General features: G+C 33.9%; 1 long non-coding RNA gene and 1 pseudogene across 1 annotated transcript; both read right to left on the bottom strand.

The window, feature by feature from the left end:
- Positions 1 to 3,464: 3,464 nt before the first annotated feature.
- LOC143266629 (histone-lysine N-methyltransferase SETMAR pseudogene) lies at positions 3,465 to 4,534 on the bottom strand (annotated as a pseudogene).
- A 10,355-nt stretch (positions 4,535 to 14,889) lies between these two features.
- Positions 14,890 to 16,292, bottom strand: LOC143263967 (uncharacterized). The gene is made up of 2 exons (XR_013037253.1): positions 15,514 to 16,292; positions 14,890 to 15,153 (listed from the first exon to the last, which is right to left on the bottom strand). It is a non-coding gene; the product is annotated as an uncharacterized LOC143263967 (long non-coding RNA).
- Positions 16,293 to 16,611: the final 319 nt, after the last annotated feature.

The raw sequence follows: 16,611 nt of genomic DNA on the forward strand, positions 1-16,611 counted from the left end.
AGTAGTCGTACTGTTTGTTTATATTGAAAAAAGAAGTGTAACTAAATAAAGAATATTCGAAAATATGTTGCAACTCGATATAACTGCCTTCGAATTGTTGTAATGCTAATAACACTTGTCCACTACCATTTACAGCTGGTAATTCAAAGTGAACTGAATGTGACCCTTGGAAAGTTGTTTGATATAATCACTTAAACGTAAATTTAGTTCCTTCTCTATTAATAGTAGGAATCTTAAACATGTAGCCGCAAGAACAAATAGAACGAGTATTAACAAATTCAGCTACTGTACCTTTATCTATCACAATTTCTAGTATGCTTTCTTTCTGATTTATAGTTATCGATATAGGATAATACATCTATGTCGCTGCGCGCTGCTGCTGCAACTAGTTTTGGGGTCAGAAAATAAGTAAAAGACCCGCGAGTTAGTATCCAACAGAAAAAGGCTTTTATTCGGGCCCCAAGCAGGCCACGTAAGCAAAACAGAAAAAAGCTGGAGTGGGCCCCACGCGCTACAAGCAACGGTCGAGAAAAAAGGATTGACTCGCCAATTGCGAGGAAGGCTTTCGCGGCGCGGGGGCGCACGGTACGCGCAAGTACAAAAGAAAGAAAGAAAAAAAAAAAAAAAGAAAAGCCGAAGTGTTCGTCCGCAGGGAGCACGCCCTCTTAGGGGTCGTGGACAACAAGGGGACGTTGGTCCTAAATACCAAATACAGAAGCGAAAAAAATAAGGGGAACGGTGTTAGCGTAGACCGTTCGCGGTCTCTAGGGTCCTCGTCACTGGGGCTAGGGGGTCTATCGCCCTCGCCCACGCGCAAATGAACAGCAAAAATGATGGGTAAGGAGATGGCTCCTACCTTTTTGGCGCAGTGGTCCAAAACTCCACTCGGGGGCGGCGGCAACGAATCCTCACGCTGCCAGTCGCTCCCGCGGAGGATGACAGGGTGTCGTCGTGACCGGACAGCCGTGCAGCAAATGTAAAAAAGAAAATAACAACAAAAAAGAAAAAAAGATGCGTGCAATTAATAAAAAAAACACAAGGCACACTCTCACTCATTCTTGCCCCAGCGGCGAGGGGGCCCGCTTGGGTGGAGGAGTGGGGCTGGCAATTCGGGGGGATCCTCGTAACGAGGCATAAAAAGAAGCTAAACAACTAGATGAAAATATGCCTCGTTACAAGCAAAGCTGATACGTTTAATGCCGACTTTGTACTACAGTAATCATGCTATGTAAGCAAAAATGCCCTTTACGATATAAGCAAAGATTTTTCGCTCGCTGAGAAAGGTAATACGATTTGAGTGCGCGTATGTCCGTGAGACAATATCGATGCAAATATAAAACTTTCATATTTTTTATTTTTCTGTTATGAAACTTTTACTAATAGGGTTTTTATATTTTTCCAATTAAGATGAGACCAAACACAATAAATTGGGACTATATTTACTGGTTAACACTTTGACTGCCATTTTGGTCATATATGACCGGCAACGGTTTGTCCCGTGACGCCACGGTGGTCATTGGTGACCGGAGCTTTTCAATTTTTTTACAATTGTAAAAAACTAAATGAAAATCGAGAGTTAGTGTATTTGAATATGAACGATATATAGAAGATACTTTGAAATAAAAAGTGCCGTATTGAACAATTAAAATTTTTTATTAGAACATCAATAAAAAAAATGTTAGAATAAATCTTGCATCTAACGGTGCACTTTGTTAAAGCACTTTAAACATAAATGTGGCGCACCAATACAATCCGGACAATAAGTGGTCACCTTCTTGGTCTTATTTTTAGCAATTTTTGACCCAAACATGTTGGAATTTTTTTTCTAACATTCTCTACAAAATTTTCGTTCCAGGTACGCTCGCCCTTCTTTTTTTTGCAATTCATGCCGCAATCTTCGTCGAACAGGTGTATTTGACAGTATTGGAGAATGACACTGTGTAAGATGCATTGCGAGTGCCATTCTAAATTCTGTTACCTTGATTTTTGTGTTCGTTGCTTGTTGATACAGTATCATCGCGTTTGTGACTGCAGAATTCAATAATAAGTCCAAAGCTAATTTTAAATACCATTTGAGGGTTCTTCTGTGGGGTGTGGAATATGCACTCATTTGATCTGATAAATCTACAATACCTTTTCCTTTGTTATAATCTACAACTACTACTGGTTTTTCAGAGACAATTTCCTTTGCGGACCTGTACCATCTCAGCTGAATGTTTTGTCGAGATCATAAAAATGTCACGCTTATTCTTCCACTTGAGTACCATAATCCCCTTCTTATTTTGCATTGCGACAAGTTCACCGCGTTTTAATTTTTTAAATTTGACGTCAATAGGTATTCCCTTTCTATCTTTCCTTAGGGTTCCAACTAAATGAGTATTGCAATCGAGTAATTTTTCGGCCAAATTGATACTACTGTACCAGTTATCCGTGTAAATCGTGTGGCCCCTATGTAGAATATTGTTGCATAGATTCATAACAACACTTGTGGGAGTTACGCATGGTTCATTTGGGTTTTTTCCTAAATATATTTGAAATTGGTATATATATCCTTGGCCGGAACATATTTTGAAGACTTTAAAGCCGTATTTATGTCGTTTTTGTTTCATAAACTGCCTAAATTTTATACGTCCCCGGAAAGGTACCAAAGACTCATCGATGCATACCTCTTCATCTAAATCATAGTATTTAGAAAAATTTTCATTTAGTATGTTAACAAGTTGTCTTATCTTATACAACCTATCTTCTACGTTTGCTGTTTGATTGTCGGTAAAGTGAAGGAATCGTAGCAGCAACTCAAACCTATTTCTCGACATAACTGTTCTCGGAAATGATTGGCAGTAGGTTTGACTGGTACACCAATATGCGTCATATTTTGGTAATTTCACCAGGCCCATCCATATCAAGAGCCCGAAAAAGCGTTTTACTTCATTCTTATCGGTTGGAGTCCATTTATCTAAACGGGAGGATCTCCTATTTTGCATATATTGTTCAGCGTATCTATTGGTCTCATCAACAATTAATTGCAGAATTTCTTTCGTAACAAAAGCAGAGTAAAAGTTAATTGCCATATTAGCCTCGATATGTAGAGCAGTTGTGGATTTCACAAATGAAATTACATTTCCCTCCGTTCGTGTTACATTACGTGACCATTCGTGATCATCTATATTACACTCATCTTCATTTTCGAGATCTGTTTCATTTTCGGTATCCGATTGAATTTGTCGCCGCCTTATCGTGGATGATATATGAATTATTTCGTCGTCCGATGAAGACTCATCGGATACGCTCGTAATATATTCACTGTTTGTATCCATATTTTTGAGGGGTAATCTACAAATACTATCATAAACACACCTCAGAAAATAAACGGAAATGCTGCTTTATAATCATATAATTGATGTTATAAGTGCGCACATACCTTATTATTCTATATATTAGGTCATTAAGTATGAAACGTCCGATTTGAGACCGAAAGTTTGGTTTATTACATCTCGGGCAAGAAATAATATAATTAATCAAAATATGCACCTAAACTATCAATACAATGTTGCCATTTTAACGATAGCTTATTAATACCGCTAGCGAAAAAATCTGGAGAGCAGCTGGTGATAAAATCCCGAAAGGCTTCTTCCACCGCATGTTGGGAATTAAATATTTTTCCTTGCAAAAAATTGTCCAAAGCTCGGAAAAAATGATAATCGGTTGGTGCGAGATCTGGCGAGTACGGTGGGTGACAAAGGGTTTCCAGATCCAGTTCCTGTAGTTTAAGTAACGTCGATCTTGCAACGTGTGGTCGCGCGTTGTCCTGCAGGAGGATTGGTCTGTCCCTGTTGATCAATCTCGGCTGCTTAATTTGCAGCTGCCTCATCATTTCTTCTAACTGCTCACAATAGAGGTCCGCCGTTATCGATTGCCCAGGTCTCATAAAACTGTAGTGTATTACACCCGCGCTGGACCACCAAACAGACACCATTAGTTTTTTTTGGTGTATACTCGGCTTTGGAGTGTGTTTTGGCGCTTGATCTTTGTCCAACCATTGTGCTGAACGCTTACGATTATCAAAAAGTATCCACTTTTCATCGCACGTGATTATCCGGTGCAAAAATGGATCGCCTTTTAGTCTTGAAACCAAAGAACAGCAAGCCTCGAAGCGGTTCCGTTGCTGACGCTCGCTCAACTCATGCGGAACCCACCTATCCAACTTCTTTACTTTTCCGATTGCCTTCAGATGACTTAATATTGTTGGGATGGTAACTTCAAACCTTGCTGCTAGTTCACGCGTCGTTTCAGATGGATTTGCTTCCACTACAGCTTTCAGTTGGTTGTCATCCATCTTGCTCTCAGGCCGCCCACGCGGTTCATTTTGAAGATCAAAATCTCCAGATCGGAATTTTGCGAACCATCGACGTACTGTACGTTCGTTAGCTACATCGTTGCCAAACACTTCGTTAACATTGCGGCTTGTCTGCGCTGCATTAATTCCACGACGGAACTCATATTCGAAAATAACTCGTATTTTTGTCTTATCCATGGCTTACAATATTTACACTCCAGACGACAATACGATAGACTATTAAAAACAAAAGAGTGCATCTGAAAGCCAGATGGCGTACCTTCTCAATGCAAAAAAAAATGAATAACGATCGAAGTGAATAATCGGAGATATCTGATATCAAACTTGAGGCTTTAAGTAATCGGACATTTCATACTTAATGACCTAATAGAATGAAAAAACACTGCTTATCATTTGCACGCTTTACTAAGTCTGGACATTCCGTTTACGACAAAATAACAAATGTGAATGCTTTTTATAATAAATGAAGGCGTATTCTAATATGTCCTTATCAACCGTTACTAAGGCGCCACGGTGGTCACCGGTGACCACCAGTAAGATACACGCTAAACAAATGCCGTGGCGTCTTGAGAAAAACATATGACTTCGCAGTGGCAGTCAAAGTGTTAAACTGACGATAAGTATGAACGCAGAGAAGGATATAGCGAGCAAAAAAAAAAAAATGAAACGCTGCGATTGTGGCATTTGATGTAATTCAAAAGTTTATTCAATTATTTATAGTACTAATGCGTTGCTAACTTTTTTATTTTTAATCTATTTTTCATACAACTTTCGTTGTCATATTCGTGACACTTTCCTGATTAAAATGAAACCAAATACGATGTAATTCAAGCCATGTTTATTTGCAATAATTTACCTCGGTGTATAACGTTTGAAATTACAAATAAATATGTTTCGAATTACGTCGTGTTTAGTCTCATTTTAATAAGGAAAATATTACAAACATGTTGGAAAATGTTTCCTAAAAAGAAATCAAGAATAGAAGGGTTTTATTTTTGCATTAGAATTGTCCCACCGATGTGTTACTCTTTAATTACATTTGGCAAAAAAGTTCCTTCGCTCGCTGTTTTTTTTCTACGTTCGGCAAAACATCAATGTAACTTCAGGCTCGAAAAATTTGCTTATATTCGGAATTAAAGGAGCTAATTGAAAACATTTATTTCTTTAATTGTTCGTCTTTAAATAAGGAATTTTTGTGCGCAAGAAAATTTAAATAAACTTTGTTTGTTTAAATAATATTTTGAAAATTTCCAATTTTTGTTTAAATTTTTATATTAAATGTTGATTTATTTTTTTACAACTTTGTGCATGTAGACTATGGACTAAAATAGAGGATTCGTGTTTTTGGAATTTATTGTTCGTAGCAATGTTTATTAGATACATAATTTAAAATCACTCCCTGTGAAAAGGGGCAATCAGCATTTTTATTAAAAATATCTTTAATTCTACAATCTTTTAGAATATTCTTGACATTTTATAGCTCTTCATATGCCATTAATTGATTTCTCAATAAATATTCTAAGCGTCGCAGGTATGAGCGTGACGCGGTTCTAATCACGGCCGCAAGAAATATAGGCTTTTATGGCCAATACTGCGTTTATATTTTTACAGCCGTAAAGTCTTCAATCCAAATAAAATATTTAGAACTTTTGGAAACATTTAGAGTTTTTAAGAAACTAAGAAAATAGAATTAAATTAAATTATTTATTAACAATAGTTTTAAATTAACAATATTATTGCTATTTTCGTCCCTTCAGTGTGAACGATGGCCGATGAAAAAAAATACGTGTCAAATATTTTCTTGACAACTATCTTTCACATAAGTTTTATTAAAATCGGTGTGTCCTGGTTCGATATGTTTCCTGAACTTCGGCAGCATGTTGTTTCAATTACAGTGGCTAACGAAAATATTAGTACAGAAGGAGTTTTCATATAAAATTCAATATACCTATTCAAAAGAATGCATGTTTTTGTGTAATACTTTTATAGAATATACTTATCGATACTATTTAAGTATAGTATTTAACAGACTATAGATGATACGCAGTTGTATAATAATGAGAAAATCCATAAAATTTGGTTTTCGAATGGAACAAAAAAAAAAAAGAAAAATATACTGATCGAATTGAGTAACCTCCTCCTTTTTCGAAGTCGGTTAAAAAAGTATTGGTACACTTTCTTTTGCTACTAATAAATTTTTTAATTTCTAATACAAATTGTTTTAAATATATCTTACCATTTGATGTGTTAGGTTTTTCTTCGAATAAGCTCTATTGGGCAAATTGACATCGAATTTGTTAAATGTTTAGATATTTCAAGCCTTGTATTTTGCTGCTCTTCAAGCAATATGTACTTCTTAAAAATCCCGTTTGTTCAGATTACTCGATACTCTTAATGCAGATATAGGTAAGAATTTCATCTAGATAAAATCTAATAAAAGATAGCTTTTCTACCCGTTATTCGATATTTCAAATATGTATATCGATTTATCGTTATTCGCCAGACTACACATAAATTTTAGATATATATCATTTTCTTACTCGAAGAATCGGTTATTCTTTCAGTTGAATAAGGTTTCCATTTTGATTTGTGCAATCATCTCTCAATTTACGTGAAGTTCTATGTGGATACGTGTTATGTGAATGAGAATTGTGTAAACAATGTCTGTGAGTAAAAAATGAGAATATAAGCTTTAGAAATACATATTTATTTCAAATTACTTCATAAAAGAAACGATGACGTTTAAGAAAAATGAAGTTTACTCGATGTTACTATCGCTACTGTAATTTGAAATGATAAATTCTTCGTAATTGATACAACTGTATAATCTTCATTGCTTCAAATATTTAAACTTCTAAAACTTTTAGGAAAATATATTTTCTGGCCACATAAATTAATATTGCACATAAAAACTGCTGTGTAGATAATGTTATAATTTACTTCGTAAAAGAAGGAATCACGTAAAAAAAAGTGCCACGTAAATTGAAGGCCGGGTAAACTTTTATTAGTTGGGCTTCGAATAAACAAATAATTTCGAGGTAGCACCGAACCAACACAAAGTCGACCCGTATATTTCTGGGTACGACGGCGCTCTTCATTTTGTTTCAAGCTTCGTTTCAAGAGCTGAGCTACAATACATTGTGTGATGTGAATTATACAGGGTGTTCGGCTACTGGTGGGCATAATTTTAGGGGGTGGTAGCTGGAGTGATTCTGAACAACTTTTTCCTTTACCAAAATGCTGGTTAAAGCTTAGTTTTTGAATTATTAATGAAAAACACTGACCAATGAGAGCGCGTATAGACCGGTCGCGCGACAGCGTAAGCGACAGCTTCGAATATGACGGCCGATCGTCGTCGTGAACAAATGTATCGATACTGTCGGTATAACGTCGGTATAACGTCGGTATAACAGAAAGCTATTGGGTAAAAGTTAAATCGAGTAATGAATTAATAAGTTAAGAATAATATTAAATTCTTCGTAATTCGTGAATAAGAAATAAACCAATTAGTTGTTGTTTGCAACAACAACACGAAGTATATTGTATTTATTTTATGCCTTCAAAAAGGAAAAAGAATAAATTCACGAAAATTAATTTTGTCAACTATTCTAATGAAGCAAACGAATAAGTACCGTGTCTATGAAATGAGATCGAACTGGAATAGAATATCTAATGCAGTACCTCATTGAAGTGAAATAAATCTATTGCTGCGTACGTTTAATTTTAAAAATACAGAAGTAACTTAAGTAACACTTACTCATTGATTCATGGAAAAACTAGCTTCGATGGAAAATATTTGTGTCACCGGGTAGATCCACCGATCAGAGCATCAACAGCTGATGTCCTGGCAGGGTCAATGAACTCTCAATTTATTTCACTGTCTTTTTCTAATAATAATTGCACAACATAAGCACGACCGGTAAACGGACCGAATGAAAACGCGTGAACGATTATTCATAGATATGTATGTTTAACGATACACTATTCTCACTATAAGATATCCGAATTGAGGAATCGAAATGATATTATATTTTATTAGAAGACATTGTTAGACTGGCTACGGAACGCGATTTTGTTCTCGATCGCGAGGCATACGTCGCGAACGGTTGCCATGCAACGATGATCTGTTGAACGACTCCGGCGTCGATCGACAGTCATCGTTTATTGTCGAAAGAAACGTGTCGAAATAAAATGTATCGTTGTTTTTAATCGAAAATTCCGTTTTCTTGCTTTCAAGATAGTATAGTATAGTTTAAATCATTTATGAATTTTCGTTCACGTGTTTTCATTCGTCCTATTTACGTGTCGGACTCACAGTAAAAATTAGTGCAAATTAGTGAAAAATGAGAAAGAAAAGTGATAATGAAAACTCATAATGAAAGATGAAAGTGATAGGTGACAATGAAGTTTCTTGAGAGTTTTTTGAGAGTTTCTGTATGGTAATTGATTTATACTAACAGTAAGGACCGATGGATCGTACTGGTGACAGAGACGCATTTTTATTGTGATTATTTGCGGTTTAATGGGTGAGCTACATTTAAATTTGTTAATTATTCAATTCACATTTTTATTTGTTGAATAGAAAAGTTATTCAATTTTTTAAAAATGAGAATTTGTTCTTTTTCATCATTACAATATCTAACGAAAATAATTTTCCATATTTTATCTATTATTTCTTTGGGATAACGAATAAACGTATTGAATAAATTTGATTTATTTTGATTACGTGAGTAGAGACTAATTTTGTTATTTCTTATTCATGAATGAATGACAATTCAACAATAATCCAGATTTTTTTATTCATTATTCAATGTAACTTTCATCTAACAGCTTTCTATTATACCGACTTTATACCGACGTTATATCGACGTTATACTGACAGTATCGATACATTTGTTCACGACGATGATCAGCCGTCATATTCGAAGCTGTCGCTCACGCTGTCGCGCGACCGGTCTATACGCGCTCTCATTGGTCAGTGTTTTTCATTAATAATTCAAAAACTAAGCTTTAACCAGCATTTTGGTAAAAGAAAAAGTTGTTTAGAATCACTCCAGCTACCACCCCCTAAAATTATGCCCACCAGTAGCCGAACATCCTGTATATTAATTGCAGAACCTAATTGATGTTAATTTTTTACATTCTCTCTCTTATTGAAATGAAAGTTACAGTACCGTGCGACTGATATTTTTAAATTGAACATGAATAATTTTGTATTAATAGGGACCATAATAACTGTTACCGTAACCACACAAAAAATCAACCTTCGAGATACCAAGATTTGTAATTCTTTTAGAATTGATTTTTTCATAAAATATTAGTGTTAAAAAAGAGGGGTTTGAGTTCAAATTTAGTTTACTGAAATCTAGAAAACGCTTTTACTATGAGATACCCAAATTGGAAATGTTAAAAACTTTTCAAACACCTTTATAGATGTACAAATGGAGAGTGCCGCATTTTATAGATGTCAGTTAATTATTCATTTTGCCTAAAATATTTAATCAAATTTCTGCTTTATTTACATGATAAAATAATTTTAAGAAAAAAAATACGCCGACTTCGAAATGCACTAAAAAGTATAAAATAACTTCTATTTCCTAATGAAGTAATTTCTATTTCATTCAATCATACAATTACGTAACAGATATGAATGAAACCTATTTACTCGTTAGGTAGTATATTAAATACATTTCAACTTTTTCGGAGGCGGCGCAAAATTAAAAGATTTTCTTGAACATGTCAACTTTTGGACAGCCGAACATAAGCAAAGCTTGTATAGCTATTTTTTTGTCTATACATATAACTCGACAGCACGCCGCGAAATAGGTGCTAGTGCGTATAGAATGTATAGTATTTTTAATTATGCGCCGCCACCGGAAAGGTTGAAATGTATTTAATATATTACCTAACGAGTAAATAGGTTTCATTCATATCTGTTACGTAATTGTATGATTGAATGAAATAGAAATTACTTCATTAGGAAATAGAAATTATTTTATACTTTTTAGTGCATTTCGAAGTCGGCGTATTTTTTTTCTTAAAATTATTTTATTTCACGCTTTTTATCGGCCGACAAGACGTGTTTGTAGAAACAGTAGAAAATCGGCGACTGCATGTTGACTCATACACCACCAGAGACACGGAGGCATACGTAGAATTCAATATACAGTATTCACTCCGTAAATGTTACAAAGATCTCTACCGTAAATGTTAAAATTGTATTCCCACTATTGGGGGGATCCCCCTCGAAATCAGTCAAGAATGAAACACGATCGGTCGCCAAAACGACGAGGATCGATTATCGGTGAGACACAACTAATGCAAGCAAAGGAAAAGATTGTAACTTTCTTATTTCTTACTATTTTTTCATGAAACTTTTACTGTTCTATTTGTCTAGATTTCCTGATTAAAATGGCACCAAACATGATATAATTACGTTAACAATTGTGTGTATAACGAGTGATTAAAGTTTTTAACATAAAAGAGGAGGGCGAATGGAAAAGAAAGAGAAGCAGAAGGTTGACGCGTTCGGCAAACATGAAGCACTCGTGCGTCTTCTGTCTTTTAAATTCAAAAATCAAAATTCTTTATTTTTGGGATTTCATCAATGAAGCTTTGATTATCGTATTCGTCTCGTTTTTCTGATTAAAATGGTACCAAACACGGTATAATTAAAATCATAATTGCTTGTATAGCAAGCCTTTAGTAGGAATTCGCACCTCTACCGTAAATGTTACATCTCAAACTTTTATGGCTTGTTACATAAGTAATTACGATCGTAATCATATCGTGTTTGGTGTCATTTTAATCAGAAAAACGAGACAAATACGATGGTAAAAGTTCCATTGACGAAAAACCAAAAATAAAGAATTTTAATTTTTAAATTTAAAAGACAGAACACGCATGAGTCTTTCATGTTTGCCGAACGCTCGAAACTCTATCCCTCTTTGTCTTTTGTATGGCTGTCTCTTTCTACGTTCGGCACACTACAAAGAATGTAAGACCTCTACCGTAAATGTTACAATCGAGACCGGCAAAAGTAACATTTACGGAGTGAATACTGTATTAGTAACAATAGTTTTTCGCTAATAACTCGAAAACTAAAGCTTCCCCTTAATTGCGGATAAGGAAAAAGTTGTTCAGAATCGTGCCCCTGATAACATATTAAAAGGACATTAAAATCGTCCAAAGTTGATTTCAAAACTTTTCAACAATTTTTCGCTATCTCGAAAACTAAAGCTTTCCGCGAAATTTTTATATAATTGTTCAGAATCATGTCCGTGATAAGATATTAAAAGCGCACTATAATCGAGAAAAGTTTATTTCAAAAGTTGCCGGTTTTTTTGCAGTAACAACACTTTGCAATTAAAAAATGAAAAATTGTTTGATAATGGTACTAATGGGGAGTCAGAACCTACCAGATGCAAATGGTTTCGTTCCGATCGGTGCATCCAGCTAGGCGTAATCGGCGGGCACACATAGAAAATAATAATAATAATAATAATAATAATAATAATAATAATAATAATAAAAATATATATTGATCGAATTGAGTAACCTCCTCCTTTTTCGAAGTCGGTTAAAAAATTATCTGCAATACAGACGAAGTATTATAGTGTATGTTACAAAATTCTCATTTTCAAATAGGTCAAATTTGGATGAATGTAATTTCGGGATTAAAGGGTCTTTGCATTTGTGTCTATGGAAAAATATTAAGGTGGCCGATGGACACGTTGCGTGGTTCGGTTCTGAAGAATCGTATTGTATGCCGGTCGAATTGGCACGTGGCGTTTTAGAAAGTCTTTCGTAATCGAATTGTCACTTATATTCTGTGTTGTTTACATTCATTTAAGTTTATCGAATGTAGAAAAATACAGAGAGTAAAAGAAATAACGAAATGTCCAAGCGAAAATCAAATAATTGTACGCATATCTGTGAAATAATCTTAATGCGAGGATAAAACTATCTCTTGTAATTCCAAGCGTTTTTTTTGTATTGAGAATTTTAATCCAATAACTTATTACAAGTAAATGTATTCAAATTTCGTCGCGTTTGCTATCATTTTAATAAAAAAATTATACGAAAATGACGATGGAGAAAGTTGTACAAAAAATGTTTTAATTCAAAATAAAAAAGTTCGCAACGAGTTAGTATTGTAGACAGTTAACGAGGGTTTTGATATTTGCCGATTGCCGCAATTGCAGCGTCTCTTTCTTTTCGACTCGCTATTCTTTTCTGCGTTCAAAACTTATTATTGTCAATTAAACTAATAAGTATAGCCTAAATTGTATTGTATTTGGTCTCATTTTAATTGGAAAAATATGAAAAATCTATTGGTAAAAAATTCATAACAAGAAAATAGAAAATATAAAAGTTTTACTCCTGCGTTGATATTGTTTCACGGATTTACTTCAGCTCGGCTCATGTTACATTTTTCGCGAAAAAAGTTTATAACATTTCAAGCGATTCCTCCCTCCTCCAGTGATGGAGATCATTTTTGTTTGTTTATATTATATAAATCATTCTCACTTATATCGAGGAGTTGCTTAGCAACATCTGTGGCACGCGTAGCCGATATAACGTTTTGTGCTCCGCCATGTTGTCGAAACCGTTGACGATTTTTCGGTTTCGCCAACGGTAGCCGTAACCATTAGCAACGAAGTATCGGTGGTGGTGTCTGGTGTGAACAAATAAAAGACGCTGTCGCGCTCGGCAACGACACAGTGTAAAGCCGGCTGTATATGTGAGTTGTTGTTTTAATTCCTTATTAATTTACTTTCCAAAAAGAGGTGTCTCTTCAAACGGATGGCATCCCATGTAAGTTAATGTATTTAATTCTTTTATTTTATTGACTTAATTTCGATCGCGTTTATGTGTATGTGTATCCAATAAGTTACATAAATACGGGTATACACGGACGTTATGAGGAATTTGAAAAATAAAACGTTTAGTAGTCTTCATATATTTTGTTTCAAATTATAGATACACAGAATTCATAAAATGTGCAATAATTTTTATGCCATAGAAGTTAATAATTTTATTACAAATATCACTAATTACCATTTCATCGGGCATCTCTTTTGTTTTGTTAGATTTGCGGACCTTTCTGGCATTGATTATATATATTTATAAAAATATGTTGCATCAATATCATATCATTCTTCTATGGTGCCATATATATTTTTTTAATGTATTTTATTGGAAATTGTATGATATATTATTTCATTTTATTATGAAATTTATCTGTACGCCATCTGATTCGGTTAACTGACAATGAAATTGCATATATACATATATGCAGAAGTTATGGATAATTATACAACAATCATTCTTTAACTTCTGATTTATATTTGTGGTTACAGTTAGATAGTACTAAAATATACTTTACATGCTCAGTTCTTGCCTAATATTTGAAAAATTAATTTTCAAAACATCTAAATACACCATATTTTGTTCATAATTCCTTGTACATATACTAATTTTTCAACACCATAGTAATTAATGTATTCACATTTCTGAAGTTGCCGCCATTGCTTCAATGTAGCAATAAGAGAGAACTGCACTTATATTTTTTTTTCATCATAGTATTACGTTAATGTATTCTTGTTTATTAAACTTCATAAGCACATTTTACGCTCGATTGATCGTTTCGATGTTTTCGAACTAACAAAGGGACACTGTGACCTCTGGAACATCGATTTTACTTGAACTTTTTTTATCATTTGTGAATTTCGTACATCGGAAGTAATAGTTTTGAATCACAATATATTCTAGTTTCGTGGTAAATTACTAAATTTGTTAAACCGAAAGCTGAGGTTGTGACGCATATAATTTTTTATTTGTTCTTTTCTTTTCATTTATCTTAATTTTTTTTTATTGAAACGGATTAAGAAATGAGTGTCCTAAAATTTTAATGGAATAGATTAAACGCACGAAATGTTTGCATTTGCTTAAATTTTGTTTGAAATCAAAGATAATTTTGTTGTATTTCATTATTTTTAAAAAGTGAAAACTGAAGCAAAGTGGTATTAGTATTTAATTTTTATTCTTGATATAATTACTATTTTTAAACGATTAAATATAAGTTGTGCTACTTTCTAACATTAATTACTTTCTCCTTTTTGAGAGTTGCCTGGTATAGAAATTATTATTACTACGAATTTATTTCTTTTGATGTACTTTCCAATTGTAGGAAGTTTAATTGCAATTGGTGTTTTCAAAATGCCATGGTTCACTTTAAGGACAAGTGATGTAGGAAATGGAAAGACCAAAACTGCGTAGGTCGATTATTTTTCGCAGAAGAAAAATTACGCCTGATAAACTTTGTGAACTGAATTAGTACGTAATGATTCTAAGTTGTTTTAATAAGTACAAATCATAATTTCACCGTTTTTTTAATTTTAAATTTCTTCTTTATTTGGTTAAATTTTACTTTGGGACATTCAAAATTGTTAATCTTTTTTCTCTTTTTTTTTCTTTTTCTTTCTCTTTTTTTTAATTTAATAGCTTAGTATATAAAAATATTATACAAGTTTTAATGTTAGGAATACAGCAATTAAGGGGTTAGGTGGGTTTCAGACGCTTAAAAAAGGCGTATTTTTACTAATTTTTGTTAATATGTCACATGAAATATTTATTTCAAACAATTTAGTAAATTAAAAGATACATAATTAATGAGTACTTTGTGAAATTTTTGTTTAAAAATGTTGAATATTCAGCCATTGGGACCTCATTTCCGTTGATCTCTCAAAAAAAAGGTCTCTCGGCGTGGACACGATAACTCTTGACTGGTTCATCTGAAATTAAAAAACAATATAGTTTCTGTTAGCAGGTATATAAAGCTCGTACTTGAACGAAGGAAAGAAAAAAAAAAAATTATAAGTTTTGGCGGAGTTATGAACAAAAAGTTTCATTTTTTGGTCACATTTTCACCACGTATTTCCTCGTAAAATAAGTTGTGGTAAAAAGAAACAAAAATCCTTCGTTCAAGTACTAGATAATGTTATTTTGAAGAAGTGTGCAAAATTTGAACAAGATCGGTTCATAACTTTTTGAGAAATCATGTCCACCGACTTCAAAAATAAAGTTTCGAGAAAAACGCGATTGAAGTTTTAAGTTGAAATAACATGCAGAAAAATTTTTTTTTTTAAACTTACATAGAATCATCGATTCGGGCACCATAAAGTAAGGAACCTGCTGCAGCGGCAATATCTAGATCCTACATTCTTGAGTCCCAGTGTCGGCTTTTTTCTCAGCTATGAGTATGTGATTCTCGTCCTCTTTTCGGGCATACTCATGGCTGTTTCGGCCAAGTTTAACACACTGTTTAAAATTCACTTTACCATTGCACACTTTGTCTTCTCCATTTTCATTTATTACATTCGAGCACTTCACAAAAATCGATAGCGTAGAAAAAACTAAAAAAAAGTCTATAACTGCATATTGAAGAGTACCGAACCAACGGTTTCTTGGTCTTTTATTGCTGCTATAGTAAACCTTCAATATCCAACGTCTCTTAAATCTATAAATAATGTCTACACAACTAAAATATTTAAAACTAGTTGCCTTTAGAAAAAGAAAACAAGTAAGAAAGACAGACAAACAATAGCTACGTAGCTGCTTCAATAAACTTGCGTCATGCCAGGCTAACGTGGCCTGTCGGGCAGAACTTCCGAAGGGTCTATCTCTTTGAATTTTACTCCAATCGATTTAAAATTTTGGGAGAATATTCTAGACACATTGTACTATTTAACAAGATAAAAAAAAAATCGATTTTCTGAAATTTCCAAACCCACTTAACCCCTTAAATTATGCGTATGTAAAGCATTTTTACCTTTGTTATCCTGCTAGTGAGACGCCACATTGACTTCATTGTGCTACGTTCTCACCAACTAGTATTCGAAAAAATACGTTTTACCATTTTAGTGCCATTCTTTACCTGACCAACGAAGCACAGATAAAAGCGCTCAAATTGACGTACGCCTTAACATTTTAAGGGCAGGATCCCGTTTTGGCTTATCTCCGAATCGATCGAAACGACGATGTCTATGAGCGGAGAATACTAGAAATAAACAATCTATAAACTAGACAACTCGCGTTGCATCATCTATCGACTAGATCTACAAATATATCTAAACTCTATTAGCCACCTATTCCTATTACCAACCAACTTTTGACAGACAAAGGACGCGAAGGCATCGCTGCCGGATTGTTACGCTGTTGCCATATCTATCAATCCATTTTTAGACGTCAAG

The sequence above is a fragment of the Megachile rotundata genome, chromosome 2 (assembly GCF_050947335.1).
Source record: "Megachile rotundata isolate GNS110a chromosome 2, iyMegRotu1, whole genome shotgun sequence".
Taxonomy (NCBI): Eukaryota; Metazoa; Arthropoda; class Insecta; order Hymenoptera; family Megachilidae; genus Megachile; species Megachile rotundata.